This window comes from Notolabrus celidotus, chromosome 12 (assembly GCF_009762535.1).
Source record: "Notolabrus celidotus isolate fNotCel1 chromosome 12, fNotCel1.pri, whole genome shotgun sequence".
Lineage (NCBI taxonomy): Eukaryota > Metazoa > Chordata > Actinopteri > Labriformes > Labridae > Notolabrus > Notolabrus celidotus.
Window position 1 is genome coordinate 1,356,425 of NC_048283.1, and position 6,827 is coordinate 1,363,251.

General features: G+C 38.4%; 1 protein-coding gene and 2 non-coding genes across 7 annotated transcripts in view; all 3 read right to left on the reverse strand.

The window, feature by feature from the left end:
* bbs9 (Bardet-Biedl syndrome 9) overlaps positions 1-769 on the reverse strand; it is a 123,097-nt gene extending 122,328 nt beyond the window's left edge. For all 5 annotated transcript variants that reach the window (XR_004633385.1, XM_034698556.1, XM_034698554.1 and 2 more), the window contains exon 1: positions 646-769. The gene's annotated coding sequence lies outside the window, so the exon portion shown is untranslated. The remainder of the gene's footprint in view (positions 1-645) is intronic.
* Positions 770-1,494: 725 nt separating this feature from the next.
* trnap-agg lies at positions 1,495-1,566 on the reverse strand. The gene has a single exon. It is a non-coding gene; the product is annotated as a tRNA-Pro (tRNA).
* Positions 1,567-6,123: 4,557 nt separating this feature from the next.
* Positions 6,124-6,195, reverse strand: trnap-agg. The gene has a single exon. It is a non-coding gene; the product is annotated as a tRNA-Pro (tRNA).
* Between the last annotated feature and the right edge of the window lie 632 nt (positions 6,196-6,827).

Sequence of the window (6,827 nt, forward strand, 5' to 3'; positions counted from 1 at the left end):
TCTTTATATTCTCCTGGTTTAATAAAGGATCTTTGCTGTTAGTATATACCTTTATATTCTCCTGGTTTAATAAAGGATCTTTGATGTTAATATCTACCTTTATATTCTCCTGGTTTAATAAAGGATCTTTGATGTTAATATCTATCTTTATATTCTCCTGGTTTAATAAAGGATCTTTGATGTTAATATCTATCTTTATATTCTCCTGGTTTAATAAAGGATCTTTGTTGTTAATATCTATCTTTATGTTCTCCTGGTTAAATAAAGGATCTTTGTTGTTGTAGTCCTCAGTTGGTATCTACCTGTATATTCCCCTGGGCTCTAATTGCACTTGACCTGACACCTGTGGGTTTATGATTTTGGACCCACGAGGTTCTTGTTGTGGTTTAATAAGTCTCCTCTCACCGGGCAACAACAGAAGTCAGTAACTGATCCACAGAGGAGTGAAAGTGGATAAAACATCATCTAATCCATGACAGGTCAGTCAGCCTGCAGCTAAATGAACTGTAGCTTACCCCGGCTAATGAGCTAGCTCTCTAAGTTACCTGGTTAACACAGACAGACAGACAGACAGAGGGTCAGGATGGGTCTAGTTCCTGTCTTTATCTAAAACCACATTAAACGTTGTCCCCTGAGTTCTCTTACCCTCCTGTCCTGGACCCGGTCCGTACAGAAACTGGTTTCTTCCTCCTTCACACAGAAATCACATTTCTCAGCTCCTCGCTCGCAGCCATCGTCCTGTTGTCATGACACTGACGCTCAACGGAGAAGCCGGGGGTTGTGCGCAGGACCGGAAGTAGAGGAGAGGCTGATGGGAAACTGAGTCTTTGACTTCAGATTACTTTTTCATCCACTAACATGTATGTTTTTGGTTCCAGCTGCATTTAAATAACATTACTGGGTATTTCTTAAAGGCATGAAGAAAATGTATGTTTATTACATTTGAATTACTACATTAAGTGCAAAAATTTAACTTTTATTCAACTTTAATAACAAAATAAATCAATGATATCCCAAATAACTGTGGATGCTCCGAGCAGACATGCATCAATTAACAGTTTTTCCAACCCAATCTCAGAAACAAATCTAATTTTCAATTAACTTCAACAATAAAGCTTTGTTATCTTTACATAATGAGACGAATTAAGCTGTTATCTAGTGAAATGACTTTTAATCACAGGGAAACATAATAAATAAATGTGTGGATGCATGTCTACCAAGGGCTTCTGTATTAAAGAATAAAGAGTACCACACTTGAGGTGTATGTCAAACCTAAAAGCACTTTATTTAATCAATCATAGATTCATGTCATGTATATAAAAGCCTATAGTATGAATACTCCAGTAAACACATGTTGAGCTCAGCATTAGACAGTAGACTGGGTGGGGGTTAATGTATGTTTGCCATTAGACACAGGTCTATAACTTCTGATTATGTCATGTTTTCGTGTGTTGGGATTTAATTATATGTTTAGTCACTCATGTTGAAAATTGTGGGCTCGTCCGGGATTTGAACCCGGGACCTCTCGCACCCTAAGCGAGAATCATACCCCTAGACCAACGAGCCATATGTTACACAGGGAAAATCACACCCTCAATCCTTACTGTCCATGCCACGTTGCCAGGAAAAGTTCTGCTTGTGCTTTACATGGAAACACTGGTTGATTCTGTGGTGGGCGAGCGCCATCTAGTGGCGGGTTATGGTACTGCAGCAGACACAACACTGGCCAATCATGAAGGAGAGATTAACTATAGAAGATACTGAGTGAAATTAGGAGCTCCAATTAAATCAGAGGACTTTGGGACAAACATATGTTTATACTTACAGATTAATTACAGTGAGATTTTTATTTTACAGCTACTTTTAACCGCAGTTTCACTTTAAATGTTACTTTGCTCCTAATTTATTAAACTTTTTGCTCAATAAAATAAATACATAAATAAATACATTAAAAATAACAATAATACTTATACTACTACAGTCATGGCCAAAAGTTTTGAGAATGACACAAATATAAAATTTTCCCAAAGTCTGCTGCTTCAGGGTTTTTAGGTGTTTTTGTCAGATGTTTCTATGGTATAATGAAATACAATTAGAAGCATTTCATAATTATCAAAAGCTTTTATTGAGAATTACACAGAATTCATGCAATAAGTCAATATTTGCAGTGTTGACCCTTCTTTTTCAAGACCTCTGCAATTCTCCCTGGCATGCTGTCAATCAACTTCTGGACCAAATCCTGACTGATGGCAGTCCCTTCTTGCATAATCAATGCTTGGAGTTTGTCAGAATTTGTGGGTTTTTGATTGTCCACCCGCCTCTTGAGGATTGACCACAAGTTCTCAATGGGATTAAGATCTGGGTAGTTTCCTGGCCAAGGGCCCAAAATCTTAATGTTTTGTTCCCTGAGCCATTTTGTTATGACTTTTGCTTTATGGCAAGGTGCTCCATCATGCTGGAAAAGGCATTCTTCATCACCAAACTGCCCTTAGATGGTTGGGAGAAGTTGCTCTCGGAGGACGTTCTGGTACCATTCTTTATTCATGGCTGTGTTTTTAGGCAAGATTGTGAGAGAGCCCACTCCCTTGACCGAAAAGCAACCCCACACATGAATGGTCTCAGGATGCTTCACTGTTGGCAAGAGACAGGACTGATGGTAGCGCTCACCTCGTCTTCTCCGAACAAGCCTTCCTCCAGATGCCCCAAACAATCGGAAAGGGGATTCATCAGAGAAAATGACTTTACCCCAGTCCTCAGCAGTCCAGTCCCTGTACCTTCTGCAGAATATCAGTCTGTCCCTGATGTTTTTACTGGAGAGAAGTGGCTTCTTTGCTGCCCTCCTTGACACCAGGCCTTCCTCCAAAAGTCTTAGCCTCACTGTGCGTGCAGATGCACTCACACCTGCCTGCTGCCATTCCTGAGCAAGCTCTGCACTGGTGGTGGCCCGATCCCGCAGCTGTAACACCTTCAGGAGACGGTCCTGGCGCTTGCTGGACTTTCTTGGGCGCCCTGGAGCCTGTTTGGCAACAATTGAACCTCTCTCCTTGAAGTTCTTGATAATTGGATAGACGGTTGACTGAGGTGCAATCTTACTCGCTGCTATAAACTTCCCTGTTAGGCCCTTTTTGTGCAATGCAATGATGGCTGCACGTGTTTCCTTACAGGTAACCATGGCTAACAGATGAGGAACAATGGTGTCATACACCATCTTCCTTTTAAAGTGTCCAGTCACTCAATCATGACAGATTGATCGCCAGCCTTGTCCTCATCAACACCCACACCTGTGTTAATGTGTGTGACACCTGTGTGTCATTGAAATGATGTTAGCTGGTCCTTTTGTGGCAGGGCTGAAATGCAGTGGAAATGTGTTTTTGGTGATAAAGTTCATTTTCAAGGCAAAGAGGGACTTTGCAATTAATTGCAGTTGAGCTGATCACTCCTCATAACATTCTGGAGTATATGCAAATTGCCATTATAAAAACTGAAACAGCAGACTTTGTGAAAATTAATAGTTGTGTCATTCTCAAAACTTTTGGCCATGACTGTACTACTACCACTAATAATAATAATAATAATAATAATAATAATAATAAACATTCTTTTACTGTAGAGTCTTTCCTTATTTTATCTGACTTTAATTATTTTGTATGCGTATTTTACTTCTTTAATTTTAATTGCTAATAACTTTTTAATATTACTATTTTATACAATCTTGGTTACTTTATACTGTCTTGCAAAATCGACTTTACTGCTGTTACACTTTAAATTTCCCCGTTGTAATAGATGTCAATCCTCAATAGGTACTTTAACGCACTCATTCTGGTCATGTAGTAAACTATCAGTGTACTGGAAAAACATCTTTTGCTGTTTCTCTGAGGCTTTTGGAAAATGTTGGAAACCTGACCCACTGGTGGCCATCCTTGGAGCTACAAGCTCCTTATCTTTTACTGATAAGTATGAGAAGAAGGCTGTTTTGTTTGGAATGGTGGTTTGCAAAAAAGCTAATACTAAGAGTGTGGAAGATGGACTGTGTGCCCACCTTTGATCTGTGGCTGGGAGAAATGGCGAACACTCTGAACCTTGAGAGACTGAGATTCCACAAAGAAGACAGAGGAAGTGTGTTCAATAAGATCTGGGACCCTTTGCTGAACTTTCTTCGTGGCACACATTAATATTCTGCGTCATAACTGCACCATCCTGCTGCAAATGTGTCTTTGTTTTTTCAAGTTTTTCTTTTTTTTTCCTAATAAGAACTGCTTAAGATAAGGTTTTAATGTGATCAAGGCTGCTATTGCAACAGACGTGCTCTTTCTTGTTGTTTTTTTATTTTTCCTTTTGGGAGGGGGGGGTTAGCTTTTATTTTTTAAGTTTTGCTTTGTTTGTGTGTTGTCAAGTCTGTATTTACTATGTTTATAAAAGCAATAAATATATTTTCAAAAAAAAAAATTTTCCCGTTGTAGGATCAATCAATCAATCAATCTTTATTTGTATAGCGCCAAATCACAACAAACGTTATCTCAAGACGCTTTTACAAACATAGGAGGTCTAGACCACTCTATGTCAAATTATGAACAGAGACCCAACTTCAAGACAGGGTAAGACTCAGTCTGACCCCACCTTAATCCATCATGAGCATTGCACATCGCAGTATTTAGCTAGTTACAGTGGTGAGGAAAAACTTCCTTTTAACAGGCAGAAACCTCCAGCAGGACCAGACTCATGTTAGACAGCCATCATGCCTCAACTGAGTTGGGTCTTGAAAGACAGATAGAGGGGAGTAAAAGAGAGAGAAGTGATAGTTGCACGTCCGTATCAGCTGGAGTCCAGATCGTCCGCAGCAGGAGGACGTCTACGGCAGCTCAGAGGAATCTACGAGACAATGGAGCTCAGGGACTCCAGAAAGGTCTATGGTTAGTAACTTTAATGGGACAGGAAGAGTTAAAGTAAGTGATGAAGTGGTTGGGGGGAAGAAGGTGAGCTAGGATCCCAGTGTGTCAGTGTGCCAGTTCCCCCGGCAGTCTAGGCCTATAGCAGCATGACAAAAGCTGGTCCAAGCCTGATCCAGCTCTAACTATAAGCTTTATCAAAAAGGAAAGTTTTAAGTCTACTCTTAAAAGTAGAGAGGGTGTCTGCCTCCCGGACCCTGACTGGTAGATGATTCCAAAGGAGGGGGGCCTGATAACTGAAGGTTCTACCTCCCACACTACTTTTAGAGATTTTAGGTACAACTAGCAAGCCTGCATGTTGGGAGCGTAGAGTTCTAGAGGGGTAATAGGGCACTATGAGCTCTTTAAGATACGAGGGTGTCTGATTTTTAAGGGCTTTGTAGGTTAAAAGAAGGATTTTAAATTCTATTCTACATTTTATTGGGAGTCAGTGTAGAGAAGCTAGGACTGGAGAGATGTGCTCCCTCTTCCTAGTTTTAGTCAATACTCGAGCTGCGGCGTTTTGAACTAGCTGAAGAATCTTTAGAGACTTATTGGGGCAGCCTGATAAGAGGGAGTTACAGTAATCTAACCTGGAGGTAGATTAGGATGAATAAAGGAATACCTTATCCTATTTTATTTGAGTTTAACCAATTTAAGGAATTTATTTCAAAATAATTGGATTCCTTTAGAGTTATTTTAGGAGAATTTTGTGTCTTTTAAATTGTGTTTTATTTCTTTATCTTGTTTGTGTGTTTTTATGGACTGCCTGTTTTATTTTGCTGCCCATGTGAAGCACTTTGTAACTTGGTTTTTTGAAAAGTGCTCTACAAATAATTTTTTACAAAAAGTTTTTGTGGAAAATATATCTCAACAAACATATTACAAAATATGTCACAAACAATACTATTAGAGTAAGTATTGTTAAAAACTATTTTTAATGAATGGTATTGGAATCTTGTGAAAAAATATATACTCCTACAAACTCAACATAGATACAGATTAATTTCTATCTATTGCACTGTAGGCTCGTCTGAAGTGAAATAAATATTACAAAGGAGTTTTATTTCACTCCTCTAAGTTTCTGCACCAAGGGAAGTTACCAGTCTGCAAAATAACCATGCTAAGTATCTTTACATGCTCAGATGATGACTTTGTCTTTAGTGACCAGGTGAGTCTTACCTTTTGCAAAAGGTTTGGGCTCGTCCGGGATTTGAACCCGGGACCTCTCGCACCCTAAGCGAGAATCATACCCCTAGACCAACGAGCCACACATCATGATCATCAAAAGAACAGATTCTGACTTTCCAAAATGCCACGTTGGCTGGTTTTCAGTCTCCTCATGTAGCGGTCTCTAAACTTCTGCAGAGTCTCTGTGAAACAGCGACACCTAGTGGACAGTTGGAGTACTGCAGCCTGATGGAGAGCTGAACTGACTGTTCACTGTGTTCATTGATTCTGTGGTTTCATAAAGTCTCTTTTTATGTCTTATTATCATCATTGTTTAATTCAATTGTTATTATCGTTATAGTTTTGGTTTTTTTACCTTTTGCACTTATTCTTCTTTTCAAATATTATTAAAATATATTTATTTTATTGTATTTTCACTATTATTTCTTTTCTTATTTATTTATCTTTTATAGTAAATTTTTATAATTTTTCATTTCTATTTTTTCATTCAATTATTTTGTTTTCTTATACAAAAAAAAACACTTTTTGCTTTAATTGTTTACATCGATCTTCAGTAATAATTTGTAAAAATTAAAATAAACATCTTTTAAAAAATACTAGTAACATCATTAATCTTCAGCCCCATGCATTTACTCAATATAACCTCAATACCATAAATTCTGGCAAAAAAAACTTTAAATACAACTCCTCTTTTTTCAGAACTGTTACTTA